The sequence below is a fragment of the Peromyscus californicus genome, unplaced genomic scaffold (assembly GCF_007827085.1).
Source record: "Peromyscus californicus insignis strain IS unplaced genomic scaffold, ASM782708v3 Scaffold_21__1_contigs__length_65335640, whole genome shotgun sequence".
Classification (NCBI taxonomy): domain Eukaryota; kingdom Metazoa; phylum Chordata; class Mammalia; order Rodentia; family Cricetidae; genus Peromyscus; species Peromyscus californicus.
This window is the reverse complement of record NW_026294514.1, coordinates 1683552-1700059: the sequence shown is the minus strand read 5'-3', so window position 1 is coordinate 1700059 and position 16508 is coordinate 1683552.

Genomic DNA, 16508 nt, shown 5'->3' with positions numbered 1-16508 from the left:
TTGAAGAGTGATGAGGACGGACGACACTTATATCCATGGGTATAAGTCAAATATTTAGAATGTACTTAGGGATTATGTTGGTAGTAAAGTGGTGGTTGTTGATTCGCATTCAAGAGCTAGGTTTCTAGTACCAGGCATGGCTTCCCTCTTTTTGAGAAAATCTTATTCCGATTAGAGGACTGTTCATTGCCACCAAAGTAGGCATGCTGATACTGCACGCTCAGGACTCTCATTCCTATGGGCGGATCATTGTTGTGGCTCACAGGCATCATATTTGTGTAGGACTATTGGATGCTTCCCTCATTTGGAGGCTGGCCTGGTGTTTTCATGCCAAAAAGTATACAAAGCTTCTTGTACCATGGAAATCAGTCCTCAGAAAGCAGGTTTTAGGGTCAGTTTCAGGTCAGGGTCCTCTGAAACCTTTGTCTGAAGTATGTAATATCTTTACCAGCAGGGACTTACTTCAACCTCTGGTGGCAACCAAGGGCAATAGCAATAGCCTGTAATGTTTTGGGAATCTCTTGGACAACCCTAACAACTCAAAAGAGGGCTTCTCATGCCTGGTTTTGGGAATTTCATTATGTGGTCTTTGGCTCTTGAAGGGAACATTGTCAGCCCAGATGGAAAATTTTCCTTTGAAATTTATATATATATCTCACAACTTATGTGTATCATAGATAATTTAAAAATGGAATTCATTTTTAATCATTAAAACCATTTACTATTACAAAAACAATTTTTGGATGACTTTGATTTCTCAGACATATAATTAAGGAAGGTTTCTGATAAATGGCTTTGTTCATTTATTTGGCTTCCATTTGCAAACAAAACAAGAAATCCTCTGTGATTTTCCCCAGTCCTATCAACATTTCTTCCCTACCTTTAAGAAAAGATCACTAGATTTCTTCAAATCGTGGTTTCTTTTGTTTTATGGTTCCTTGGTGCTATTTGTACTCTATCAAGGTAAAAACGAGCATAAATTTGTTCAGCATACCCTCCCTTATCTAATGACACAAAGTGTAGGAATGTCTCCAGGTCCCTTCATCTAGTACCCAGACGCTTACTCAATTTCTCCAGAAACTGTTCCTACCTCCTATTATATTATTGTAAACTGAGAAATAGTTGAATAATTTGACAAGAGTGTTTGAATTAGTTATGGATTATCAGCAGCCATTGAAAGAGCTGTATGTTTGCAAATTTAATAGTGATTTTAAAGTAGTAACTAGAAAAGGATAGGACATCAAGCAAGAAAATATAAGTCATTTAACCATGCAAATATTCTCCTTCCCCAAAGGCCTTGACTTCTTATTAAATTGAATTGTCAATTCCATCACATTATGAGATGGAAAAACAAATCGGTGAAAAGCGATTGGTGTTATAAGTGTGAAACAATAACTGCACAGGGGTTGATGATAAAACTACTTTCTTTAACGCTCTGTGTTTTTCCTTCCGTGAGTGGAATAAAAATAACAAGGTCCATTTGCACACTTGAAAAGTAAATACTGTGGTAAAAGTAAAGACAAGAGATGGATATTCTTGGATCATAAAGTGGAGCAGTATTTGTCAAGCAATGTCAAACTTTTGGTTTGGTTTCAGGAGTTCTTCAAAATATTGTAATTATTAAGGATCCTAAATAAATTTGGGTGATCATATCAATTGATACTAACCATTTTATTGACTCACTTTTAGTTTTTAAGTTATTAATTAATTTAAAATAATAATAACAATTACATATTGACAAATATGAAACTAAAATTTAATTAGAAGAGGAGCATTACTTTATATTTTTAAAGAAATACCTTTAATATTTGATTTAATAGAATACAGTAGAATTTTCATATTTACATCTGATTTCAATCTACTGCCATAAGTTATGGTTAAAGGATCTGAAAAATTCTGGCTTCATGCAGACACATAGTTAAAAAGAGAAAATCTCCCCCATCAAATCTCTCCCCGCAGGGCTCAGGGGGTCCTGGGGAAAAGAAGGTAGAAAGAGTGTTAGAGTCAGAGGTGATGGAGGACACCAGAAGAACAATGCCCTCTAAATCAACAAGATCATTGAGTGTATGGACTCACAGAGTCTGAGGGAGCATGCCCAGGGCCTGCATAGGTCTGCAGCACAAAGGGTCCTAGAGCTGAAAGAAGACATAGATGTATGCTTCTCCCCTTAACCCAGAAGCAATCTTCAACTAATTGCCACTTGTAAATGAAAACTTAGTTTTCTCCAAGAAATCTCACTGGGAAAATAAATTACACCAAGGTTAGGCTGCATACCCAGAAGTAGATTGCCTACAGGAAAGAAACTTAACAGCATCTTTGGAGGTTCCTTGTCTCAGAATGTCATATCAAGGCTTTTTATTCTTTTTAAAAAATGTAATCTTAAAAATTATGTTATATATGTTATATATTGCACACACACACACACACACACACACACACACACACACACACACACACAGAGTTACCCTACAGATCTTCTGTTGAGTGTTTTTATGGAATTTCTGAGCGTACAAATGAGTGGTTCTCTCTTGTGCCTTCTCTTGGGATCTTTTCCTTCTGTTTATTTTGTCCTATTTCAATATGTTAGTTTTTGTTTTATCTGATATTTTATTATATTATTATCCATTAGATGACTCACTGTTTTCTAACGAGAGACAGAAAAGGGGTGGATCTGGATGGGGATAGGGGAGGAAGAGCTGAGAGGATTAGAGGGAGGGGAAGCTATAATCAGAATGTATTATGTGAAAACAAATCTATTTTCAGAAAAAGTAAAAAAAAAATAAAAAATTTTAAAAAAGAAGAAAAGAAAAATCTCACAGATTTACCCTGTTTCCTTTCTTCGTAAAAATTTTGGGAGCACCCAAGTGTATTTATTCTGTCTGTGATGCAGAGGAATAAATAGAAGTCAGATATGGGATTAAGTTCTGAGTGGCTCACTTGTATAATTTTTGCATATGACTTAGTATCTCTTAATCAAATGATAATTATCTACAAAATGTGTCTGTAACTTATTGTGTGGTTGAGAAAAATCAATGAGACATTGTTTTGAAAACCATCTTCAACATCAAAACAGAGGGGATGTAACAGGCATTTTTAAACTACAACATCAAAAAAATTCTCTTAAGAGTAATGATATTTGGAGTTCTTACGGTCATAAATGGTAAAATAATAATAATTTGATTTTGTGTCTGATATTTAGGAAACTGTAAAGCTTGTTTTATCCAGTAGCCTCTGAGACTCTCTGTCGCTATTCTTTCTCTTGGCTGATGTTTTTAAGTCAAGGCTTAACCAAAGCCAGGGAGTTTGAAGGAAACTGCAAAATCAACAAGCATTGCATCACTTACTCCCCACCTCCTTTTACCCAGGATAAAGTTCTTTGTTTGGTTAAAAATGATGTCAGAATCTGTATTCTTAAGCAATAATTGAATAGGATCTTTCTATATTGGTAAATAATAATAATCTGTAATTTAATTTTTAGAATTTACAAAACGTACTCGTGAGTGTTTCTTGTAGAAATCTTGGAAGCACAAAATGCTTTTACCATCCTATTTTACAAAGAAGGACACTGGGCTATAGGGAACTCTGAGACTTTCCTTATGTAAAGAGTTCAGACCTCACATTTTCCACGGCCCTTATGCCAGCATTAATACTCTGAACAATAGTCCTCTTGGAGACTTCTTACTTCACAAAATGTGGATTTTTCACTCCATTTGTTTTCATATAAAATTAAAATTTGATTATATTCATCTCTGTAATGTTTTGCATTAAAACTGTATTTGAAGTAGAAACTCCCTAGATAAAATTAGAAGGGGTCCACCTATGTGTATGCTTCGCTTCTCTCTGAGACATTGAAGTAAGCTGCTGAAAAAGACGTTAGAGTGAGCCTGGGCGATGGGATGACATCACTGTATGAAAAACAGAATTCTGATCTACATGTGGTCTCTTCCTCAACCACAGCTTTTGTTGCACCCTGTCTTCTTTTGGAAGGAAAGACATGGGTGTGGTTCTCCAACAAAGCTAAGCAGAGTGGTAAAAACGTTAATTTTTTTCAACAAGAATAAAGATGTGGGGATATTATTCAAGTATTTTTCTGTCTCCCCAATGGCATGATACTATAGAGATTCCAGTTCAGCAGCCTGGCTAATGAAATAATTTTAAAAGTTCCAAAATACCAGAGTAGGTCTACTCTGGTGATTGGATGGCCGAACACCCTACCTGTCATGATAGAACTCTCATCCAGTGACTGGTGGAAGCAGATGCAGAGATCCACAGCCAAACCCCAGGTGGAGCTCCAGGAGACTATATGAGCAAGAGATACCGAGACCATGATGGAAAAAGCACAGGAACAAATAGCCAAACTAGCGGAAACACATGAACTGTGAACCAATAGCTGAGGAGCCCCCATGGAACTAGACCAGGCCCTCTGGCTAAGTGAGACAGTTGATGAGCTTGAACTGTTTAGGAGACCCCCAGGCAGTGGGACTGTGACCTGTCCTTGGTGCATGAGCTGGCTTTTTGGAACCTATACTGAGACCCTTTGCTCAGCCTTGATGCAGGGAGGAGGGGACTGGATGTGCCTTGGCTGAGTCTACCAGGCTGGGCTGACTCTCCAGGGGAGACCTTGCCTTGGAGGAGGTGGGAATGGGGGGTGGTTTGCGGAGAAGGGGTGGTGGTGGGAGGAGGGAGGACAGGGGAATCCGTGGCTGATATGTAAAATTAAATTAATTATAAAATAAATATATTTTTTAAAGTTCCAAAATACAATGATTATTATAGAAGTTATCTTGGCCTCCTGACATTATAAAGCTGGTGCCATTACAGTTGGATTTCTAAGACATTCTTAGTAATTCTTCCCATCATATGTACTCTTAAAATTTTAAGAGTTTTGGTTGGGATTTTGGTTTGTCCATTTGGGTGAGGGACAAGTGACTTGACTCTGCTTGGCTGGTAATAATTTTTAAGGCCACCTAAATTTTCTTTAACCATCTGATTGAACTACTATTTGCTGGTTTAGTATATTTTCTAAAGTTCTGTTTTGATTCCATCAAAATGAGTGTCTCTTCCAAGATTTTACCCTTATTCTTCTAATATTTTGTGTACCTCCACAGAACTCACCCCTGTACTGTACGTGATACAAATGTCAGTGGTTGGGCTTACTACCCAATCTAGTACAGGGCCAGGACTCCACCCTGTACATATTTATATCCCTAAGGCATTTTCTTAGCAATTGTGCATTACATCAAATGACGCACAACTTTGAAACTGGAATCCCCTTTGTCCTTATGTTGGGTAAGGACATTAAGAACAAGGTACATTTGAGACAAGTGTGTGGTCACTAATGCGCATGTCTCAGGAGTACAGTAACTTCTGAATTCTTCTTGTCACTTGTAATTTTCATGTTCCACGTAGCTGAAATATTTCAGGAGATTTCAACAGATTCTTAAAAATTTAGTAGTTCCCAGAATTCGTGTAGGAAATAAAGTATATTATAGCCCCAAGAATTGATGGGCTTTGGAGACTGACTATGAACATTAATTAATAAAATTATCTTTTGCTGACAAATGGATGTATTTGAATTTCAGTAGGTTAACAAGAAATGGCCAGGTGTTCTAAGAACCATTCCGTTGTCTATGCTCGGTATTTTATAACCAGAAAGAGATTTCAGACAGTTTAGTAACACTTTTCAAGATTCCTTTTGTTCCTGAATGAGGGTGGTAAGCACACCAATGGAAAGGAAGCCAGAGGACATTTATAAAATCCACTCATACAATAATACCAGAGCAAAAAAAAAAGAAAGTCACAGTAAAGTAGCACAGGAGACACATGTGCTCTCTCAGATCTTATGAGAGCATGCCACTCATCCCCCAAAATTAAAACAGCACTTTTCCTACTGGTGAATGAAACCTGTGCTAGAATTTCCTATGAGCTAGGAATAGTACATGTATTTTCATAGGAAGTGATCACATTGGAGTTTGACTTTTAGTTCAGGTGCCAAAGAGGATCCAGGCTTATCACGACACAATAATTGACAATGTACTTAAAATCAAGTTCATAAACTGCTTTTTAAGCTTCTGATGTCAGAATGGTATAATCGATGAGTGAGCAGTCTTATGGTGTTTAGAATATTGGAAAAATCTCACTACATGGTAACTATATTTCAATTTATAATTCAAACTTCAGTTATGATGGTTAAAGTTTACTTTAATATACATTTGTGAACTCAGGGATTACATGAAGATATTTAAAGATATTTAAAGAAAGATTATGTTTTAAATATGTCATATATTTTAAGTCAATAATGTAAACTTAGCTTTTTACCTATTATTTATGCATATGTGTAAAAAATTGTGTTCATAGGTATTTTGAGCAGCTGTTTCTACTGTTCTATATTATTCAAGGCTGAGCCCTACTGTTCATTTCCCATGTGACACACTCCACCTAAAAGAGGAAGAACAGATGATATTTGTTATTACTCAAAAATCGTCTAAAAATATTTTCCAGAAGTTTAGCATTTCACACTTCTGACACATTGATCAATGGGATAATTACTTTCATTCAAACCCTAACACAATTATAACTTATAAAACAGAACACAGCAGAAATGGCTTCAAGCAGGTTCATGTAACTGTTTATCCTGCCTAAGAGCTAGGTTATAGCAGCTTCATGCAAGCCCCTGCAAAGGCAGAGACTCCCCAAACTTCAAAACAAGTTACTAAAGGGCACAGGAAACAGCTCCCCCAAAGCCAGGAAATATTAAAATTAACAAATACCAATAGACATATAAAACAGGATAAAATATATCACAGGGCTTCCCTGCTCTCTACTGCCCTCTCTATATCAAGAAAAGACCAATTTCCAGACCCCTGGCCTCCACATAGTGGTTAATTGAACAATGAATGTAAGGCCTTGATGGGCTGAATGGTGCTTTCTGTAAAAACCATCATGAAACTTTCAGTACTTGAACTTCCTTACAGCAGGCATGCGGGCAGCATGCTCATTTGGTAGAAATGGCTTTTGGTGTCAGTGAGCTTCTAGACAATTTCTCCTTTGTAGCCTGTACCTAGCCTTGCCATTTAAAAAGTTTCCCCTGGGGAAGCCCTGACTCATGACTCTTATTTTAACTACTGAGCATTGTCTATTCCAGTACAAACAATCATCCATGCCTCAAACTTATTAGACTTAAAAGTAAATAGTGGATTAGTGGATTAAAAATGAACAAAACTTGAAAATCTGAATACAAAAAGTTAAAAACAGGCTACTGAAAGGTCAACATGGGTGAGTCTTAGACCCAGACACAGAAGTCTGAGAATAGAATGAATCTATTTATCTAACATCATAGAACAGCAAAGCCATAGAAAAGGAAATCAGGTCAGCCTGCCAGGGCCTAGATGGCAGGAAACCCAACTCCAAATTGAGGAGTTTGGGGAGGCAAAGATAATGTCCTACAGATTGTGACCATGATTATGATCTCACACATTTGTCAGAATCCAAAGAACTGTATACCTTAAAATACAACTTGTGTTCTGTATAAATGATCTCTAAAAACCATAATACTAAAGAGGGGAGCAAGTGGAACATACGTTGTGATTAAATTTTCTAGTCACTGTTTTTTTATTATTATTTTAAGTAAACTTAATAGTCTGATGACAAACTTTTTATTATATCAGCACTTATATCACTATTTTTATGCTTGATAATTTCTAAAATATTTAGAATATTAATTCATAGGTTCTCATAACAACCCTATGAGTTACATGATATTATTATCCCTATTTTGCAGATGAAGAGATTGAGTCAAAGAGAAGGCATGGATCACTCATCTTGTAGATGACTACATGATCATTTTGAGCTGTCCATTTGGCTTCAGAGCCATATTTGTAACTGCTGCATTCCATGGAATTTTTAAAGCTATTTTCCTAATTAATAAAAGTTGGGAAACTTGCCGGGCGGTGGTGGCGCACGCCTTTAATCCCAGCACTCGGGAGGCAGAGCCAGGCGGATCTCTGTGAGTTCGAGGCCAGCCTGGTCTCCAAAGCGAGTTCCAGGAAAGGCGCAAAGCTACACAGAGAAACCCTGTCTCGAAAAACCAAAAAAAAAAAAAAGTTGGGAAACTTAAATTATCAAAGACAATGCAAGGCATGCTAAGACTTAGGAAAGTTATATTTGACAACCATTCTTTGCCTTAGGAGAATTGTGAAAAAATTAATTAATGTTGTTGACATTTCCTAGGGATATATAAGCAAACATCACTGATGACAGATCAAGGAACACTCCATCTATGTAGCTTGGTAAACCAGTAAGTTTACCAAAGGTACTTAAGAACCTGTGGTAACTCAAAGACAGTTATGTCACTGAAAAACCCACCAACATGATGACTTACAAAGTGAGGCTCCTTGGAGAGTCTCCTCTCCCCAATAATCCTTACTGCTAATGTGACTTTGTGGAGGGGCCTTGTGGATCTTGTAAGTTTCAGGCACTTCCTATGTTTGTGAGTTTTGCTTGCTTCATGAATTCTATCATTTTCCATTACTACCAGGGCCTCTGTCCAGGAAGGATTGTTTTAATTCAGAGAAAAATAGCTAATTGCTCTTAATTGTTCTTAATCTCAGTAGCAAAAGAAAATTATCATCAAGTCTGTATTATTATGAGTTGCAGAGATGTTTGAACTTAAATAGTGCTTGTAGAGTACGGTGTGATAATCACCAACACTGTTTATAACTTTGGCTTGGAGAACGCTCCATAAATTCTCAACATAAGTGTTTATTGCCTTAGAAGATAATCAGATATTTTAAAATTTAAAATATCAAAATTTTCTTAAAATATGACTCAGCTGAAGCATAATTGCCTATTAAATAGAAAAGTCATGTAGTAGGGATTTATGATCTTCTAACATAAAAAGATCCCAAATTATGTAAATATATAAAGACATTTTCAATGTGGACATTTAGATAGAAGTAGCATATTTATGAAGTTTGGATATTGATAACATTTATAATAAATCAGTTAACACATATGTTTATTTACTTGAAAAGATCCTGTGGCACCAGTGAATAGCTCAGCAGGTAAAGACGTGCAAAGCTCAGTTTGAGCCCAAGATTTGTACTTCAGAAAGAACTAACTGCCTTTTGCAAGCTCTTCTTACTAAAAATGAGATAATAGCAAATTCAGGAGATGATAGAAAATGAAGCAGTTTTTAATATACAGAAAGAATGTCAGCATAGAGAAGATGCAGAAATGGTTGGTGTACTGATTTGGTGATTGCAAGACATTCCTGTCCTTTTCTTCCATGGCTGGACCTGTCCCCTTCTCATTTGAGACAATGGATGATATAATGAATAATTTGGGTCCTGAGAAAACCTATTCCGGTTGTGTGATCAACCACTTCGCAGACCACCTGTAATATTCCATCTCTCAGAACTCTGGGGGAGGCAAGTACTCACCATCAGCTGGGGAAGAGAGGTCCCAGCGCCCCCTGCTCATCTGTAACTCTGATGTTCTCTAGGCAAAGTGCGCCTTACCCTGAAAAGAGGCCGTCACAATCTATTTCTTACGCTCTGAAATTCACATCTGTGCCATAGCATTAGAATGTCCACACATGCACACATACATGCACACACATGCACATACACAAAATAAACGAACAAGACACAATTTTAAAAATTTAAAGATATTAGGCAGGTAATCTGAATTTTACACTATTGCCACATGTTTCAAAAATTTAGTGACACAATTTAGGATAACGAATTAAACATTGCACAATAAGTGAATTTCAAGCTTTTGCTACAACCATGCTGCCAGGGCTTTGGCCCTGGCTCTGGTGCTCCCCTGGCATGTTAACTGAGTCAAATTATTAAACTTCTGTGAACCTCAATTTCTTTCACCATCCAGGGCTGTGGGATGGTCTGTACATCAAATGTGTTGCTCTGATTGGTTAATAAATAAAACACTGATTAGCCAGTAGCCAGGCAGGAAGTATAGGCGGGACTAGAGAACAGGAAGGCAGAGAGAGAGACACTGCCAGCCACAGCCATGACAAGGAAGATTTAAGGTACCGGTAAGCCACAAGCCATGGTGGCAAAGTATAGATTAATAGAAATGGGTTAATTTAAGGTATAAGAACAGTTAACAAGGAGCCTGAGCCATTAGGCCAAACAGTTTAAATAATATAAGCGTCTGTGTGTTTATTTTATAAGTGGGCTGTTGGACTGCCGGGGTTTTGTGGGACCCAGAGAGAAAACTCTCTAGCTACAATCCAGAAAACAGGCAATTATCGTTCTACCTCCATATGCTTAATTTGAAGATTAACAGTTAATATACATGTAGTGCTTACGTGGTATTTAATAATACTAACCATGTTATTACTGTGTTTATTTTCACAGTGGCTCCTGATGAAACTATATTAATAAAATAATGTTTTTCTGTTCAAACTCCCATGTTGCTGTTTCAAAGAGTTTATATGTATAGGCGTACCTAACAAATGATGTTTTCCCTTTCTGCTCCATTACCTATTCTTCTTCCTCGGATAGTACAGATATTTCTATCATTTTCCTAGTAATCTGGAATTGACATTTTGTGGGCATCTTTATTTATGTTCACTGCCATTTCTCTTTGTTGTAAACCACATTTTTGATTCTTTACTGAACAATATGTGTTCAACAAATAACTACTAGGGATAAATAACCAAAAATGTTCTTACCATCACAAAGCCTTCAATGTGGTAGAAGACACAGATAAACACAGTGTGGTATTGGGATCTCTACAAACATGTCAGTCTGTATCGAGGAAGAGAAGAATGGCTGGTCCAGGAAGCAATGACTAAGCTTCGCTGGCTTTATCGTCTACATCGGTGGCAGAAGTGTTGTCCTTATGGAATCCACTTCTCTGCCATTTTTAGTGGATGAGCAGCCTTAGGGTTCCCTGACTCCTTTTTATTTTGCTTCCTTAGTCCAAGATATTATTATCTCTCATTGAAATAAAGTGCTACCTAATGTGAGTCCCTGCCTCCATCTTTACCTTATACAATACATTTCTTACATGCCATTCAGCTGTCTATAAAATCAATTAATTTCCAATCCTTTGTTGGAGAGGAATGGGTAAAGAAAATATGGTACATATTTATGTATATGTACAGTGGAGTGAAATTATGTTGTTTGAAGGAAAAGGGATGGACCTGTGCTGTGGGATGGTCTGTATGTCAAGTGTGTTGCTGATTGGTCAATAAATAAATCACTGATTGGCCAGTGACTAGGCAGGAAGTGTAGGCGGGACAAGGAGGAGAATAAAGCTGGGAAGTTGAAGGCTGAGTCAGAGAGACACTGCCAGCCGCCATGATGAGAAACAGCATGTGAAGATGCCAGTAAGCCACGAGCCATGTGGCAAGGTATAGATTAATGGAAATGGATTAATTTAAGCTGTAAGAACAGTTAGCAAGAAGCCTGCCACGGCCACACAGTTTGTAAGCAATATAAGTCTCTGTGTTTACTTGGTCGGGTCTGAGGGGCTGTGGGACTGGCAGGTAACAGAGATTTGTCCTGACTGTGGGCCAGGCAGGAAAACTCTAGTTACAGACCTGGAGATAATCATTAAGAAAATTAGCCTGACTCAGAAAAACACGTATTTCATGATTCTTTCATATGGAAACTCTAGATTAAGAGATATAAATGTATATGAACGTAGAAAGGGGAGTATGTGGGGTGAGATGATGTTTCTAGAGGAAGGCATAAGGCTACACAGGAGAAGAGTGGGAGCGAGAATAGAACAACAAACATCACAGGTCCTCTCCCATATGGGCCTAGATTTACATGTATATACGGAAATGAAAACAGGAGGCGGACTATGTGGAGGTAAGAAGGGGACCAGTGAGAGCAGGCAGTGGGGATAAGGGGAGATGATTCAGCAAAAATGAGCAAAATATAATAAGATATATAGAGAAATGTGTGTGTGTGTGTGTGTGTGTGTGTGTGTGTGTGTGTGTGCGCGCAATAAAGAAACCATTATTTTCCAGGATGTGCACAAATGATTTCTTTTTATTTTTATCCATGTGTACGTGCCTGTGCCTGTGTGTGAGTATTTGCTTGTGAGTGTGGGTGCCTCTGGAAGACCGAAGAGAGCACTGGATGCCATGGGGCTGGAGATCTGGTGGTTGTGAGTCACTCAATAAAGTAGATGCAGGGAGCCAACCTCTGATCCTATACAAGAACAGCAAATGCTTTTAACTGCAGAGCCATCTTTCCAGCCCCTAAACAAATTAATTAAACAGTTTACCCAGGTGTGCTCATGCATATCTATAATTCCAGCATGCTCGGGGGAGAGTCTTGGCTGAACCTCATCAGCATGTAAATAAAGGTAAGGGGAGCTAATTGCTACTATAGCCCAATTCAATGAGCAAGTAAAGAAAATTCTAACAGGACAAACACAATTGAAAACACCAACCTCTTTCAGTTAGGGCGTACCAAAGTAAATTGGAGTAGTGAAACAGAGACAGAGAGAGAAAAGGGTTTCAAAAAGAGGGAGGGAATAATCAAAATATCAAACATTATAGGACGGCATTATGGTTAATCTGAAATACTCTCTGCCGGTTCATCTTTTGAATGCTTATTTCCCAGCTGGTGGCACTGTTTTAGGAGGCTGTATAGCCTGTGGGAGGTGGAGACTAGCTGGAGGAAGAAGGGTGTTGGGATCAAGTCCTTGCACATACCACTTCCTGTGTCACTCCCTACATCCTGGTAGGCTATAATGTGACCAGTTTCCACTACCTTCTGCTACTTCCTCGAACTAAGTTGCTCCAGCATGCCTTCCCAGCCACGATTAACTGAAACCATGAGCCAAAATCACCCCGCCCACCCCCTTGAGTTGTTTCTGTCAGGTGTTGTGGATAGAGTAAGACAAAGGTAACTTTGATGGTTAATCTTGGATTGTCAGCTTGGTTGGATCAACCAAGAGATATGCTGGGCTAGTCTGTGAGGGTATTTCCTGGAAGGATTAGCTGAGAAGGAAGCTCCTTCCCTGGAGAGGGCAGTGCCTGTTGACAGTGGCCTGATGTCACATCCTTCTTTAATATCAGAACCAGCTTGTTCGGCTCTGCAGTGCAGCCCCTCCAGCACTCCTCCAAGCTTCAGAGACAGATTGGGATTGCTGATCCACCCTCATGGCCTATTGGGTTCTCAGCTCTTCCTAAGCATACACAGCAAATACTCAACTCCCCAGGTCTTGTGTAAGCCACTCTAATAAATCTCCATTTGTAACATTATACATATAATATATACTCATTTTAAGTAAGTATAAGGATAAGGATATACATATTCATTCTATTGGTTTGGTTCCTATAGAGAACCCTGACTCACACAGAAGCTAATACAGAAAGAAAGAAGATAGTGTACTAGCAAAGAGGTTGTTGATCACTTTGAAAATGCAACCCAGAGTATAGTTCTGGTGTTGGAATCCTGATGCCAAGGTAGAGTCATGATTGGGAGGTAAAGGAATGGATGCAAAAGAAGTGAAATTAAGAGAAATTTCACTAGGAACTTTTAAAGTTATAGCAGCTGCAGAAATAGCTCAATGGGTAAAGTAGTTGCTGCACAAGAATAAGGACTTGATTTTGGATCCCAAGCTCCCTTGTAAAAAGTCAGACATTATTATTGTCCCAGTGATGGAAGGTGGAGACAAGATTCCGGGGCTTTGTGATCAGCCAGTCTAGTCAATCAGTGAACTCTGAGTTAGAGACCCTGTCTTAAAAACTAAGGTAGAAAGTGGCAGAGGAAGATGGAGATGTCCAGCATCACACACATGCATAGGCACATGCACGCTCATTTATACAACACAGACATACACACATACACGTGTACAGAAAATAAGCTACAGGTAGTTGATAGGGGAACAGGCTTCAGGAAATGGACTAAACAGAGGAAAGAGATGCTGTAGTAGGGTTCTTCCTCTAGAGAGAGGAATAGAACTGATAGAAAAACGAATATATGTATATATATTCACACGCACGCGCACACACACGTACACACACACACGCACACACACATGCACACACACACACACACACACACACACACACACACACACACACACACACACGGGGAAGTGGGGAGAGATATTAGAGTGGCTTACAGGCTGTGGTCTACGTAGCCCCATACTAGCTGTCTCATGGTAGAAAGGTCAAAAATCCAGTTTTTGCTCAGTCTCTGAGACTGGATGCTGGATGTCTCAGCAGTCCCATTCTGGGCCTAGAGTTCCAGAGAATTCCTGGAGAGCTTCTACTCTTCAGTCTATGTTGGAATCCCAAAGAAACTGGTTCTCATATCAGCAGAGAGAAGCCTTGGCAACAAGATAGATGAAATTGCTAGTGGCAGTGAGGGCAACAGGAAAAAAGGAAAAACCTCCTTCCACATTCTTTTATGTGGGTTGTCACCAGAATATGGGACTGAATATGTGAGTGAGGCTTCTCACCTTAAATAATGTAATCAAGAAAATTCCTCACAAGCATGTTCAAGCTGTTTGGGTTTGACTCTAGATGTGGTTATGCTGACACAGAAGAGTAACCATCAAATTAGCAAAGGAGAGAAAGGACATTATGTCCCAAGATAAATTGAAGAAATGAGAAGAATGGAAAGGGAGAGATCAACTCAGAAAGAATGCTAAAATGTATTTTTTTCCCCTGAGACTAGAACATGGTGTCAGGCAGGTCTAGGAAGAGCCAGGAAGCAATGGTAACCCTCACTTTGAAGTTGACCACCACATAAGTGGAAGCTTACATGTACTAGTTAGGCAAACTTGACCAAATAAGCTTCTTCCCAGCATAGTTTTTATACAGAGTTTGAAAACCCATAGTAAGCTTTTAGGGTTGTTATGAGAACTGCTATAGATTCACTCCAGTACTTGTGGTGGTGGATTGCTGGCATGCCTCATGAGAACTGGGCCTGGGTTCTGACAGCTCTGATCCAATAGCAATGGCTAGAGCTCATTCTTTACTTCTCTAAAAATCGTGATGGGGAAACCTGCAGGACGACCAAACCAAACTAGAGGGATCTCATGAAAGTTGGTCAATGGCTGTGGAGCCTACATGGGACTGGACTTGGCACTCTGCATGGTAAGACAGTTCTGTAGCTTGATCTGCTTGGGAGGATCAGAATCCGTCTCTGGTGCATGAGCCGGCTTTTTGGAGCCCACTATCTGTGGTGGGATACCTTGTGCAGTCTTGAGGCAGGGGGAAGGGCTTGGACTTGCCTCTACTGGATGTGCCTCCCCATGGGAGGCCTTGCCTTCTTGTAGGTGGGAAAGGGGGTTGGGTTAGGAGGGTGAGGCTAGGGGGGCAGGAGGAGGCAAGAGGCAGATCTTTGGTGTGTAAAATGAATGAAAAAAATTTCTTAATACAAAATTTAACAAAAAAAGCTAAGAAATAATGGCACTTGATTTCCCTGGAATTCAACTACATCTGTTAAACTGGTACATCTGCTGACACCTGTGTACATTTTAGAATTTCTCACATTGTTGTGTAGAACCCAATGACAAATGTGGAAGAAAAGCCCTAGTTGGAAAAAATTCACTATTTGTGGCTTCATGGCAACAGATGACAGACGCTCATGGAGTATTACAATGTGAACACTAATTTACCTTGGCTCTCAGGAAAATGTTTCCTATGGTCTTATCACAGACTCCTGGTTTGTTGCAAAGAGATGGTAAATGCTATGGGTATCTGGAAGTGTTTTTAGTTTCCCCTATGAAAGCTGTGCCCACACGTAAACTTAAAATACCCATATTAACAAGCACATAATAACTGTTATAACAGCAAATGGAAGCTGGTGGCAGCAGATACCGAGGAGTAGATTTGCTCACTGTGCTCCAGATCCTGCAATCTTACCTTATCATCTTAGAATTTTCAGCCTGGAAATAGTTTCCAAGAGTTGTAGATTCTCCACAAACATCCGTTATCTCAGTACTTCAGTGAAGATCACAAGATACACAAAAAGTTGGCCCAGTTTTGGTGCCAGGATAATGTCTGCATCTCAAATGGTCTCACAGTAGAAGAAAACTGGCAGTCTCAGAGAAGATTATGTTTTCCTGTATATATTTGTTTTTCTGTTACTCCCATTTGATTATTTAACAAGATACCTTTTCTTTGCTTTTTGAGATTAATATAATTAGATCATTTCTCTCTTCCCTTTCCTCCCTCCCTTCCCTCTCATATACCCATTCTTTTTCAAACTTATGGCCTACGTTTTCATTAATTGTAGTTAAATGCATATATGGACGCACACAGAGACATATCTATTTCTAAGTGCATAAATGCAACCTGCTCAGTCTCTATTAGGTTACTTGCATGTATATTTTCAGGGATTACCATTTGGTATTGGGTAGCCAATTGGTGTGCTCTTCCCTGGGGAAGGCCACTTCTGCCATGCTCAGCATTCTTCAGTTGCCTGTAGTTCTCTGTGTCAGGTTGAGGCCTCCTGGTCTTTCCTTCGTCCATGTTGGCATGTTTACTGGTGTTATCATGGTTAGGC